The following is a 12,030-nucleotide window of genomic DNA, read 5'->3' on the forward strand; positions in this document are numbered from 1 at the left end:
GACTAAAAGCAGACTTTTAGAACTTTCATTGGAAAGTTAACATGTCTATGAGTATTGCTAACCTAGCTTCAAACACAATAGAAATCAATTACGTGGAACTGGGCTAGTTTGTTATATATTTATTTATTTTTAATATTGCTGATTCTTTCTGTGTTCTGTTTTCCAGAAGTCAAGAAAACCATTTTCTATATTTTGAGCTATTTGTAGCTTTTCAAGCAATGTATGTACTTATGAGCAGAATTTGAAACATGTATTTTTTTCTCTCTCCTTAATTTCTATGGAATTTCAAGGCCATTTGCAAGTATTCTCAATTTCTGATAATACAGTTGTTTGCATAAGTTCAATAAGAATCTGTTTTGTTCTATAGAACATAGTAAAGGCACTGGATACTTTACCAAGGTATAAAGTATAAAGCATTTCCAGAGGTGTACAAACTGTATTAAGGAATTATGGTTGACTTTATAAGGCCAATAAAAAGCCCTTTGGAAAACTGGTCAGATACCCATCAATAATGTTTCCTCATCTGTGGTAAGTAACAAAGGTTGCTTTCTGACAGGTCTGGGAATCAAAATGTGCTTGGGAACCTCAAGCGAAGAGGAATTTACCCAATGCATACAGGCACCTAATGGCACAGATGAAACCTGGGCTCATGGAAGGCTTTCAAATCTTAACCTAAAGATTCCTTATAAAAAGTTCCAGCAAAGTCAATTTTAAAGGAAAGGAGGTCTAGATACTTAATAATTATTCTTACTGCACTTTATGGAAATAATTAAACCCAGTATATTAAAGGTACAGTTTATTTTGGCAGCTAAGTTGGTTCTGCCGTAATTTGTCTTTGGTGGAAAGAGAAATCAGAGAGAGAAAAATAGTTCAAGAAGAAAAGAGGCTGTGGCCCACCTGTATCAAATCCCAGCCTTGTCTGTACTGTCAGCTCATAAAATAGGACATACGGTAACTGTTTTACTAAACTTATCTGTTAAATGGGACTAAAGAACTGGCCAAAAAAAGATATATAGAATTATATACAGTAGTTATGTTTGCCCTGACGCCTTAACACTCAACAAAGGGCACCTGTTGGCTACGCTGGGAAAATTTGTGCAGTATTAAATGTTATCTGCTGTGTCTAAGTGTTGCCCAGAGAAATCATCCCATGGTTTAGGTTGCCACTCTGGTTTAAATTTGACCATGGGCTAGCCTTCCTAACAGAAATAATGCAAATAATAGCTAAAGCTTTGGGTATTGCCTAGAAACTATATGTAACTTATAGGCCTACTTTTCACAAAGCAGAATCACAGTTTACCATGAAGTTAGTCATTCACTCAGCCAGACTGCCAAGGTGACTGTCTATGTCTGAGCAAGAGGTGCTGGTGGCCATGGGAGACAGATGGGAATGGCCTTGAGTTGGCTGCAAGGGAAGCCTGCTGGGGGTAGAGGGAGTGATCTGTAGTATGTTGCAATTTAAATACCCTTGAACCACCAACCTGCGGGCTGCGGTCCCAACTTCCTATGGCTTCTTTCTGCATGGCTGCCACACCTGGCAGTGGCGTGATGGCCTCCATGTAGAATGATGGCCCAGAGGCCTGTGACAGCCCCCAACCCCCAGACCTGAGACAGCCAGTTCTGTGACCCAGGGACCTCGGGGTGTGGATCCTTGTGCCCACTGTCCCAGAACCAATGGGCCACGCCATCTGGGAGAGCTCTGTGCTCAGGAGTCCCCTCCCCAGGCTCATGTCGCTAAAGGCTGAGAACCTCAGGACAGGGCGACCACGATTCCTAAAGCTGCCACCAGGGGCACCTGCTCTGCAGGGCTGGGAACAGGGCACACAGGGCAACTGCAAGGTACTCCTTACAGGGGAGCTCAGGGCACTAAGCTCAGGATGCCGTGACACCTGTGTATGGGGGGCACAGACTGGGACTCATGCACAGGGGACTGCCACCTGCTTTGGGAGTGGATGTCACCTTCACTTACACCAGTGCCCAGGGAGAGCCTGGAAGGCTTCACTGGGGGTCTGCTGTTGGCATGAGGCCTGCAGGATGGATAGGGCCAGAGAGGATGGGTAGGATGTGCCCAGGACCCCAGGGCAGAGGGGTAGAGGAGGGAAGGGGTCTGGGTTTTGTGCTGTGCAGAGCCTGCTGGTTGTGTCCTGACACCCGCTCCTTCATCTTTTGTGGAAGATGGCAGCCAAGAGGGAGACTCTGTTTCTCAGTGGTCCCTGAGGTGTGGCCTGGCCACGTGACAGGCTCTGGCCAGAGAGTGAGGCAGAGCAGCAGGTTATGAGAGATCCCTTCCCCTTGCTCCAGCTGGTTTTGCCTCTTCTTGATTGAACTGATCTCTTTCCCCTCCTATAAACCTTGGTGCCATAGCCCCCTTGGAGTGCATTTTTTTTCTCTAACACAGAGAGGCCCTTGGTAGTTCAACCAGCAGGAGTTAATGTAAACATCCCCCTTGTCCTGCCCAGGAGTACCTTTGTTGGGTTTTAGTTTTTTATTCCTTTTCTGTAGCTAACAGGTGTGTAATGCTATCTTAAAATATTAAGCCAGAAAAGGTGGGAGATTTTCCCTGTGGCTGTTTGCCAGTCTGTGCAGGCGTGCAGACTGTCACCATTGATCCAGTGAGCTCTTCAGCATCAAATCTTATGGTTTTATTCATTACGTATTTTGTACTATGCGTTTTTTTGAATCTACACCTTTGGAATATATTCATTTGATAAGCATTTGTTGTTTGTAATTTTCCCCGTTCCCCATTCTTTTGTGTGCTGAGCGCAGAGACCTGTTGTGTCCCCAGAGCCTGGTACAGTGTCCAGCTCACCAGTTTTGTTGAATGAGGAAATGAATCCGGAGGGAGAATTTATGTGAATTTCTGTCTTACTTTCTGGTTAGGCAAAACTTTTTAAAAATAAACTTTAAGTTTTACAATAGTTCTAGGTCTATGAAAATTTGCAAAGACGGTTTCCATCTGTCCTGCACCCAGTCTCCCTGCTCTCACGTGGCTGTGGTCATACCACGTGGGGCAGGAGCCAGTGTGACAAGTTGCTACTGACCCAAGTCCATGCTGTATTCAAATGTCCTTAGTTTTTACGGAAGGGCATGTCCCTTTTCTGTCCCAGGACCTCACTGAGGACAACACATGATGATTAGTCATTGTGGGCTCCTTGTGGGGGCCACAGCTCTCAGTGGCTCCCTGTTGATGACACTGGCAGTTTTGAGGAACGCTGGCTCGGCGTTGTGTAGCATGTCCCTCAGCTGGGATTTATCTGATGTTTTTCTCATGATTAGACTGGGGTTATGGGATGTTGGGAGGAGGTTCACACAGATAAGGGCCCTTCTTGTCAGACAGTATCAGGGTGGCAATGGGACTTATCGTGGTGGGGTTGCTCTGGGCCACCTGCCCAGGCACCTCTGCAGTGCAGAAGCCACTCTCCGCTCTCCCTGCCCCTTCCCCCCTCTACTCTCTGGAAGGAAGGTCGAGATGTGTCATCCACACTTAGGGAGTGGGGACCACTGTCCACCTTCTTGAGAGCACAATATCTTCATAGATTATTTGGAATTCTGCATGGGAGTCCCCCCCTACCCTATTTATTTATTTATTCAGCCTTTTGTTTATATCAGTATGGGCTCATGAATGTTTATTTCGTACTTCAAGCTGAAATTCTATATTACTTTTTTCTGCTGCTGACTTGTTGCAGCTCTGGCCACTTGGAGCTCTTTGGTGGCTGGTCTGTTTCCCATGTCCAGCTCTGGGCTCATCCTGTCCATTCTCCTCCTCTGTCCTAGAATCCAGCCTTTTTCAGGAGTCCTGGCTTCTCCTCCAGGAGGAAGACATGTCTCTGAGTCTGGGTGCTGGTTAGTGATGCTTTGTTACTGAGATGGTGGCCAAACACTTTTTTAAGTCGTCATCCTCGCTGTTCTGGAGGGTGAGGGCTCTGCAGCTAAGGCAGATAGATGGAGCTTAGGGGGACAGGGCTGAGGAGCTGCCTGGGTGCAGTGGTTATGGGCACACCAGTGGCCATAGGGAGAGGGCTCCTATTGGAGGACACAGAGGAAAAGAAAACGTGTTTATTTGCTGCTGTTTGGTTCTCAGTGCCCTGCAGGACTTGGTCCCAGAGGCCTTCTTGGAACCAGGTAAGTCTGATACAGGTAGGGCTGCCCTGGGCCACTGGGACACACATGGGGCTCAGGCCCAGGGGACCGGCCTGCCCAGGCCTGTGCTTGGTCTCGCTTGTAGCTGCAGGACATACTGGGCATTGTCCTCCACAAGGTCAGCCTTGTGGGAAACCCCAGGCTCTCATTAATAACCTGCTACAGGTGACATCTATTGCAGTTGAGTATCCCCAGCTCCTGGCCCAATGCCTGGTACACAGTAGGTGTTTAATAAATGTTTCTCAAGTGCATGGATAAAGGAGTATGTGGGTGAAGTTAGCACAGTCAGGGCCATTGTGCTGCCTCTGACTGGTCTTGCTTCTCCTTGGACTCTATGTGGCATTGGGTGTGACATCTAAGTGACAGTCCCCTCTCTCTTCCCTGGCCAGTGCGGGGCCCCTCCTGGTGCTTCCAGAGAGGTCTGAACACCCTGGTGAAGGGCCCTGACAACCCTGGGCCTTGTCCTGATCTTCCTCAGTACCCAGTGGGGGCTCCAGACTCCCTGTCCAGCACCCTCTCAGGGGACGTTGTTGCCACCAGTTTGCTTCTGCGGGTACTGAGGGGAGGGTGGCCAGGTTATGTAATTTGTCTGGAAGGTTTGGCATTGGGAGGGAATCAACTTGGGGACACGGCAGGAAGTCTTCCCTAACACACAGGGCCCTGGACTCGGCCTTAGCTGTGTCTGCCACCTTGGGAGGATTCTGGCAGTTCAAGCAAGCCCCCCTTTAGGGCTGGATTGGGGGACAGAAGGGGCCTCCAGAAGCCACAGGAGACAGGCTCAGGAGCATTGGGCTTGATGATGATGTTGTTTGTAGGTGAGAGACTATAGCTCGAGGGTGGCAATTCCATCCCACAGGGCCACTGTGTCCAGTGGGGAGTGCCGGGTGGGGGCAGCCTCCTCTTGGCTCCCCCTGGGAGATCACAGAGCTGGCCCCAAGGTGGGAGTCCCTGGTGACGGCTGTTCCCGGCACTGGGGCCTGGCCCGACCTTTGCCCCTGGGTGTTCTCAGAGGGCTCCACTTTATCAGCCTGCTGCCTTTTATTACTTCTCAGGGGCTTTATCTCAGAGGCAGCCTGCCTCCGGCTCAATGAGGATTAATTTTTTAACAAGATTATGTGCGGCAGGTTGGCTGTGCCCTGAGGGACACTGCCTCCCGCCCCTGCAGCCCCCCGGGCCCCCAGGCTGGTGTGTCTGAGCAGGGACTGAGGCTCATGGAGGGCCGAGAGCTGGGGCCACTGCGTCTGACTCTGAGATGGGGTGGGAGCCAGGACCTGCACCCCTGGTGGTGTCCTGAGGAGCAATTCTGCCCGAGGTTGGCCTTGCCCTAAGGGGCAGGCTCCTTTAGATGCTGCAGACCTTCTTGAAGGACACCAGGGTCCACCTGGGGTGGGGCAGAGATGGCACCTGGACTGGGAGAACTAGGAGGGGGGGGAAGAATGGGGGAGAGGTAGATAGAAAGGGAGGGATAGATAGAAGGAGAGAGATAAAGGGAGAGAGAGAGACAGAGGGAGAGAGAGAGGGAGAGTGAAGGTGAAGAGGGGACAGATGGAACAGGAGGGGTGGGGCGGGATGCCTTAACAAGCTCACTTGCCCCAGTGTCTCAGCCCTAGAGTGAAATGGCCTCTAAAATCCTTAGCATCAGACATTCTTGGTCTTTCTCCTGGAAAAAATGTTAATTTTCCACCAGAGTCAAGTAGAAGGGAGCCTGCCCCTGCCCCTGCCCCTGCCCCTGCCTACAGGACAAACCCAAGCTGGCTTTTAGGAGGACGTGCTTGCTGGCGGGTCCACCCCTCCCCCAGCCACATCTCCCTCAGGACCCAGGTCTGGGCCTCCCTCCCAGTCCTTCAGGAAAGCCCTCTGTCCCTACTACTAGAGTTCACTCCCTCTTGTTGCCCCAGGCAGGTTGCACCCCATCACTGTCTCTGCACTTGTGTGTCTGCAGCTGTGCTCCCCTCCACACAGCAGCCCTGGGAGCACGTGCTATCAGGAGTGTCTATGGGAAGAGCAATGAATGAATGAATGAATGAATGAATGCGTGAGGGAAGGTGTTGCAGGCTTCCTGAGGGACCCAGGGCTGACCGGTGCTGACAGCTGAGGCCTGGGATTTGGGTGATGGCAGTGGGCTGAGGAAGGGTCCTGGCCAGCTGGGGGTATCATCCTTCTCCAGGCCTGGCCTTCCCTCCAGAGCTGCTTCCTCTGAAGGGTGTGCCTGGCATGAGTGCTCGTGCACAAGGAATTGCTGCTGTAAGGAGCAACCCAAACTGGGCAGCTTCAGGCCTCAGTGACAGCCTCCTCTGCTCTCCGGAGGCCGGACATCGAGGTCAGGGTGTCGGCAGGGTCTTTGGGCTGGATCCTTTCTGGCTTCTGTGGCCCCAGGCATCCTGGGCTCATGGCTGCATCATTCCCACGTGGCCTCCACCTTCACAAGACCTCCTCTGTGTCTGTCCTCTAAGTGGCTCTTATAAGGACCCCAGTCCTAGGATTTAGCAACCCCTATCCCGTCCAAAGAATCCAGAAGACTAATCTCATCTCAACACCCTTACTTATACCTGCAAAGGCCCTTATGCCAAATAAGGTCACATTTACACGGTCTGGGAATTTGGACGGGGCAGGGACTTCTGGGGCCACCATTCTACCCATCGTACACTGAGTGCTGGAGGAACAGGCCTCCTTTCTGGAAGTTCTGTGTGCTTGAACCTAGGAGCTCCAGGTGTGAGTCTAGGCCCTGCTGTGACTGTCCCGTGCCCCGTGTTCCTATGTGCTACCTCTGCGTGTATACCCCAGAGAACTGAAACCAGCAGCTGGGCTTGGTGGCTCACGCCTGTAGTGCTAGCACTCTGGGAGGCTGAGGCGGGTGGATCCCTTGAGCTCAGGTGTTGGACAGAAGCCTGAGTAAGAGCCAGATCCTGTCTCTACTAAAAATAGAAAAACTAGCCAGTTGTGGTGGTGGACACCTGTAGTCCCAGCTTTCTCCTGGAAAAAAATGTTAATTTTTTCATCTCAGGAGGCTGAGATGAGAGGGTCGCTTGAGTCTGAGAGTTTGAGATTGCTGTGAGCTATGATGACACAAGGGCACTCTATACAGGGTGACAGAGTGAGACTGTCTTAAAAAAAAAGAGTTCAGTGCTTGCCTCGGCAGCACATATACGAAAATTGGAACGATACAGAGAAGATTAGCACGGCCTCTGCTCAAGGATGACATGCAAATTCATGAAGTGTTCCAAAATTTTTTGACTTACCACTGGATAAAAAAAAAAAAGAGTTCAGATCCAAGGTGCACGTGACACCTGTGCTCACAGACACATTATCACAGCAGCTGTGAGGGGAGGCAGCTCCAGCGTCCGACTCTGATGAGTGGAGGAACAGTGGAGGTCCATCCGCGCGTCATTTAGCCTTTAGAAGGAAGGAAACCCCAGTGTGCTTCAGGCTGGTGACACTGCGGACAGAGTGCGGAGCAAGGCACCCCAGGCCCGTGTGACTCCCCTCATACGAGGCGCTCAGCGGCAGAGAGTGGCTGAAGAGAGCGGCAGAGAGTGGATGAAGGTGCCAGGGCTGGAGGGTTGGCAGTGTCTGGATGGAGCAGAGTCTCAGTTTTTTGAGTGGGGAATTGTCATGGGGGTGGGGGGAGGATTGAACAACAACGTGAATGTAACCTTTACGTTGTGTGTGTTTTACCACAATTAAAAGTTAAAAAGGCCCTAGGATCCTGCGGCCTTTCAGAGTGGGAAAGGGCACTAGGACCAGGTTTAGAGAATTCTAGATTCTGTCTCCCTAACAACGATGAGAAACCCCAAGAAGCACTAGGCTTTGTGTGGGGGCTGTGACCCCAGGATGAGACAGGCAGACTCTGCCCATGGTGAGGGACAGACACACACACTGAGATCAGGACCGCAAGGCCTCTGTCACTCCCTCTATGAGAAATGAGCAAAACAGGCTCAGTGCCTGTAGCTCAGCAACTAGGGCACTGGCCACATACACTGGGGCTGGCGGGTTTGAACCCGGCCTGGGCCTGCTTAACAACAATGACCACTACAACCAAAAAATAGCCAAGTGTTGTGGCGGGCACCTGTGGTCCCAGCTACTTGGGAGGCTGAGCAAGAGAATCGCTGAAGCCAAAGAGTCTGAGGTAGCTGTGAGCTGTGACGCTACAGCGCTCTACTGAGGGTGACATAGTAAGACTGTCTAAAAAAAAAAAAAGAAAGAAAAGAAGCAAAAAGAACGCAAAACTTTTAAAAATAGTTTGGAAGGTAATATTTGAAAAATAATCAAAACAAACAGTGTAAGATTTAAAATAATTTAGAAAATAATTTAAAACATAATTCATGCTACACATTTCAGAAAAGTTGGAAATATGGAAAATCAGAAAGGAAAACAAGACTTAATTTAAAATCTCACAGCCCCGACCAGGTCACGTGATGGTGAGGTTTCCCCAGGAGCATTGCACACGTCTGTGCACGTGGCTGTGACGGGCCTTATTTGGTGTTTTGGGTTCCATCATCTTCCCCCAGCAGAGCACTGGGCCGTGGCCCTGTCGCCAGAGTGCGGTGCGTGGCGGAGGACTTCACCTGGTGGCCTGGCTGGACTCTGTGGAGTCAGGACTTTCCGCAGGTCCCCCTGAGCAGCTCTGGTCTGGGACGGTGCCTCCCTGCATCCAGTTAGGGGTCTTTCTGCAGGACAGACACCAGCCCCAAGGGCCCCTGCATTTAAGGCGGGGTGGGAGTCCAGGAGCCCCAGGACGCCGCCACCCATTGTCACTGGCTCCCGACAACTGTCTGCCCTCGCCTGCTGCCCTTCATTCTCCGGTGGGACTTCTTGCACCTTGAGACCTCTTCTCCCACCCTGCCCCCAGCAGCCCCAGCCCCTTCCCTCGCTGTCCCCAGGAAAGTTCTGTTCTTTTTCCATCTCTCGCCTTCTCCCGGCTTCTCCTTGACCTCTGTTAGCAACTCCAAACCAGGAACCTCACCACCTCCCTGTCCCCCCGTTATTTATTTGATGACACCAGCTGCTTGTCAAATGAGAATTAGCTCCAAGGTCCCGAGCCTCATGTGGAGGCTCCTCAAGATGGTGACCCCAGTTCATCCTGCAGGGCTGGCCGTGGGCCTGGCTGGACAGGGGCACAGACTCAGTGCGGCCCCTGCCTCTGGAACCCTCTGTTCAGGGGAGTGGTCTCAGGGGTTTAGGCACTGCAAGAGCCTGGATGGCTCTGGGTGGCAGTGGGGAGCTTTGTGGCTCTGCTGTGCCCTCCTGCAACTTGGAGCGATGCCCCATTTGGGCATCATGGTGTAACCAGCCCAGTGTCTGGTGGACTCTGGAGGGGCCGTAGATGTGCTCGACTTAACAACGGTGCCGTGTCCCATTAGCGCATTCTAAGCTGGACATACGGTAAGTCAGCCTGCCCAGTGCGCCCTTCCTCCACCTGCTCCTGGGTGTCAGCCCGACAGTCCCAGCCCCACTAATTCTCAGAGTCCCTTGCCCCCCAGGAGACATGGCAGGTGGGTGTGGGGGCTGAGGTCTGCCAGTTGGGGCCAGGAAGTCACCTCTGCTGGACTTGGCACTCAGCTCCTACTGACTGGGGTGCGTGGGCTGGGGAGTCAGGGCCCCTGACCCTCTGGCTTCTGCTGAGCCGTCCCCCAGGGGCACTGGCCTGACAGATGCTCCCACCCAGTGGGTCTGTGGATTTCCCTTTGGACTCGCTGAGAAGCTGTTCTGCTGTCGCCTCTCATTGCTCCGTAGAAATCCTTTTTGACTGTATCTTCTCCAGCTGGTCTGGCCTCTACCACCAGCTGTGGACTCCAGGGGGACTCAGGCCTGGAAGTTTCCAGGAGGGTTTTCCCTTGTGCTGGGAGGAAGAGGGCTGGGGCCTCCCCGGGAAGACTGTAAGGCGTGTCTGTCCCACCCTGGCCCCGGCCTGGCTGGACTGGGAGCAGTCGGGGGGCTGCAGGAGGCAGTGGGTGGGGGTGGCAGGTGCTGACTCTGCCCCAAGGCCAGAGGTGCTGCTGGCTCTGCACAGGGACGCCTGCCTGTCGGGGCTGTTATCACACAGGAACTTCCCTGACACTTGGCAGAGGACCTGCTATCTCCAGAGACACCTGTTTGTGCCCTGAGGATGAAGAGGGGGCATGTCACAGATAAAGTGGCTACCTTTGTCCACATGTCCCTGTCCGCGCTGCCCTCCCATCTCTCCACCTGCGTGTGGGGGTGAGGTCTCATGGAGGGAGGGAAAGCCCTTGGGTACAAAACCACCTTTGTGTGGGGCCCATGCTGCACGCCACTTGATCACAACAGGCAGTGTCTCAAGAGCCACCCGCTCCACTTGGTGACAATTGGTTGTTGGGGTAGGGGTGAGGCAGGGAGGGGGTGTGGGGTGTGCTAGAAGGTCAGAGGACAGAGCATGGAGATGCCCCACTGTCCCCATGCAGATGCTTCTGATTAGAGCCTGGAGTTGAGTCTGATGTGGCCCCTGCTTCCTGTAGCTCTGTCATGTTAATTTGTACACGTCTCAGGTGAGCCCTTCCCACAACCTGTCATCTCTCTGGGCCCCTCTGTTCCAGGGGGCGCCCACAATGTGACAGGCAGCAGGGGCGGCATGGTTTGCTCCTGAAAGACCAGGAGGTGGGGGGCAAGGGGGCAGTGTATGTGCCACATGCACCCAGGCACCTCAGCACAGGGCACAGGGGCTGGGGGCAGGTGGCCAGCGTGTCTCAGAGCCAGCCCTGGGCTGTGAGCGTGGTCCTATCTCTGCCCTCCCAGACGCTGTGGTCCCTCTGTGGGCTGGAGGGGCCAGGGGCTTTGGTGGCTGGTGAAAGTGTTTTGTCAACTGAAAATTTGTTTTGCTACCAACATTTAATCTGCTTTCTGTGAAAGATAAGATATCGCTAAATCATCAAATCAGTATCACTGTGGGCTAAGAGCTGGCTAAGGTCAGGAATCAAATTCCAGCTTGGGACTGGGACCCAGGGACATCGCAAGGGCTGTGGTTCTCAGCCTCTTTTTGGACTCCAGGGACTGTGACCATGGAGGTGGACTCTCCCTGTGTGTACACACACAGCTTGTGGCAAGGGCAGCAGAGGGCTATGGGCAGGGAGGAGGGCAGGTCTCTTATTCTAGGGACCCTGTCCATCTCGAGGCCACCCAGCTGGACTTCTCGGGGTCAATGGAGGACCTGGCATCTCTCCCAAGGGCAGAAAGACAGCTCAGCCTCCCAGAGAATCGGCACAGCCTCCCTGGTGGAGGCCCCTACACCCTGTCTAGGGTGGGAATGGAAGGAGGTCCCCAGGTAGCCAGTGTGACATCTCCAGTGTCACAGAGCTCAGCTGGCATCTAGGCAAACCTGGGGCAGCGTATTAGTTTCCCGGTGCTGCTAAAACAAGTCACCACAAACTCAGGGGCTCAAGACACTATGGGGTTACTTATTTATTTATCCCCCAGGCCATGTTGGATGTGCGAAGTGTGATGTGGAACAAGCTTTGAGGGGGGCACATCTCACAGTGCAGGGGTGAACTCAGTCACCCCCCGTGAACCACAGAAGGACCAAGACAATGTGGGTCTGGGGTTCACGGTCTGGTGGAGCTAAAACCAAAGTGGCAGAAGGGACTGGGTCCTTCTGGAGGCTGGGAGGGGGGGGCAATCTCTTTCCTTGACTTTTCCAGATTCCAGAGGCCACTATCAACCACTAAGTCCCTGGACCTTGGTCCTCAGACACAGGGGGTCACTCCTGTGGACTGGGTCTCGTCTTCCCTGACTTCTGCCCCAACACCTTGGGCTCCCCTGGGTGATCCTGGGTAATGTCTCTTATCAGGACCCTTGATGGCACTTGCTGTGTCAGGTGTCCTGGTCACAGGTTCTGGGTTTAGGGTGTGGTTATTGCACCTCTTCCATCTCTTACTCTAG

The 12,030-nt window shown here is 52.8% G+C and overlaps 1 non-coding gene across 1 annotated transcript; it reads left to right on the forward strand.

The window, feature by feature from the left end:
• The first annotated feature begins 7,263 nt into the window (after positions 1 to 7,263).
• LOC111724077 lies at positions 7,264 to 7,370 on the forward strand. The gene has a single exon (XR_002772444.1). It is a non-coding gene; the product is annotated as a U6 spliceosomal RNA (small nuclear RNA).
• Positions 7,371 to 12,030: the final 4,660 nt, after the last annotated feature.

Source organism: Otolemur garnettii, unplaced genomic scaffold, assembly GCF_000181295.1.
Source record: "Otolemur garnettii isolate 467f Iridium unplaced genomic scaffold, OtoGar3 scaffold00018, whole genome shotgun sequence".
In the NCBI taxonomy this organism is placed as follows: domain Eukaryota; kingdom Metazoa; phylum Chordata; class Mammalia; order Primates; family Galagidae; genus Otolemur; species Otolemur garnettii.